A 1,255-nucleotide genomic window follows, 5' to 3' on the forward strand; every position below is an offset into this window, starting at 1 on the left:
TTTGATTGTTTGGAGACTGGGTCTTAGAAGTAACTCTAGCTGTCCTGAAGGCCTAATTCAGGGCTACACTTAGAGAAAACACTCAATAGATGTCCTAAACAAACAGATGAGCACAGAGATAAAGGTTTAGGAGTGTCTCTCGCAACACCTGAATCGTGTTTTCCTTAGCTATCATTCATTCATAGAAGTTTTTGAGAATGAAATGAAGAAGGCAAAACACATCGTTCAATCCCTGTCTCAAGGTATACGCTACATAGATGTCTGTGCAAGGCAGGCTGAGCCCCTTTTTTTGTAACTGTGGCTCAACCATACGTGCATGATTCACAATGACATACTTAGAGTCCTGTGCAGGACCTGCTCAGGGACATGTCCCCTAACCCAACACAGCTTTCTTCAAAGTCAGGTCATGTTTTCCTGCTGGGGATAGTCAGAGTTGCAAGACTCCAAAGTAGAACCCTAGACACTGAATGTGAGTTGTAGAGTTGTAGAGGTGGTTTCAAAATAAGCCATTAACTTTAAATATATATTATATATATTCAAACATATTATATATATATATATATGTATATATATATATATATATGTGTGTGTGTGTGTGTGTGTGTGTGTGTGTGTGTGTGTATGGGTGTGTGTATGTCTGTATGTATATATTCCTAGCACATTAAAAAGAAGCAACCCCTGGGTGATACAATGAGGTAGTCTTCTACATCAATCTTTGAGTACCACCAGAAAATATTGAAATAAATTCGATGCAGCATTTATTCATCTGTTTAGAGTTGGAGGAGTATGCTACTCCTGATGTCTCCCTTGGTCTTCATTTCAGTTAACGGAGTAGACTGTTTATCTGGGTGCTTTGTTCATGGAATATCCCAACCTGATATACAGGGAAGACATGAGAGAGCTTGAACTGGAACTCAGCTTTCCTCAGTTTCCAATCTACCACAGGAGAGCATTGCAGTAGACATAGACTTTTGCTCCTCTCCACTTTAACAAAAAGGAAAAAGTGTCTCTTAATACTATGCATTCTTTCCTTAGCTGTCGCCTAACTTTCCCAGTGTTCTAAAAGGAAATAGTGAAAAGTTAGCCCTTGTCGTAAATGGATTACTCTGACTCCCAGCCCTAGTTGCACAAATGAATGATACCAGAATTGCAATAGGCCAGAATAATTTCCCACAGCATCAGCATCGTATTCTCTCCCCGACTCCCCTTCTCTCTCTCTCTCTCTCTCTCTCTCTCTCTCTCTCTCTCTCTCTCT

This window comes from Grammomys surdaster, unplaced genomic scaffold, assembly GCF_004785775.1.
Source record: "Grammomys surdaster isolate TR1022 unplaced genomic scaffold, NIH_TR_1.0 126298, whole genome shotgun sequence".
NCBI classification, from domain to species: domain Eukaryota; kingdom Metazoa; phylum Chordata; class Mammalia; order Rodentia; family Muridae; genus Grammomys; species Grammomys surdaster.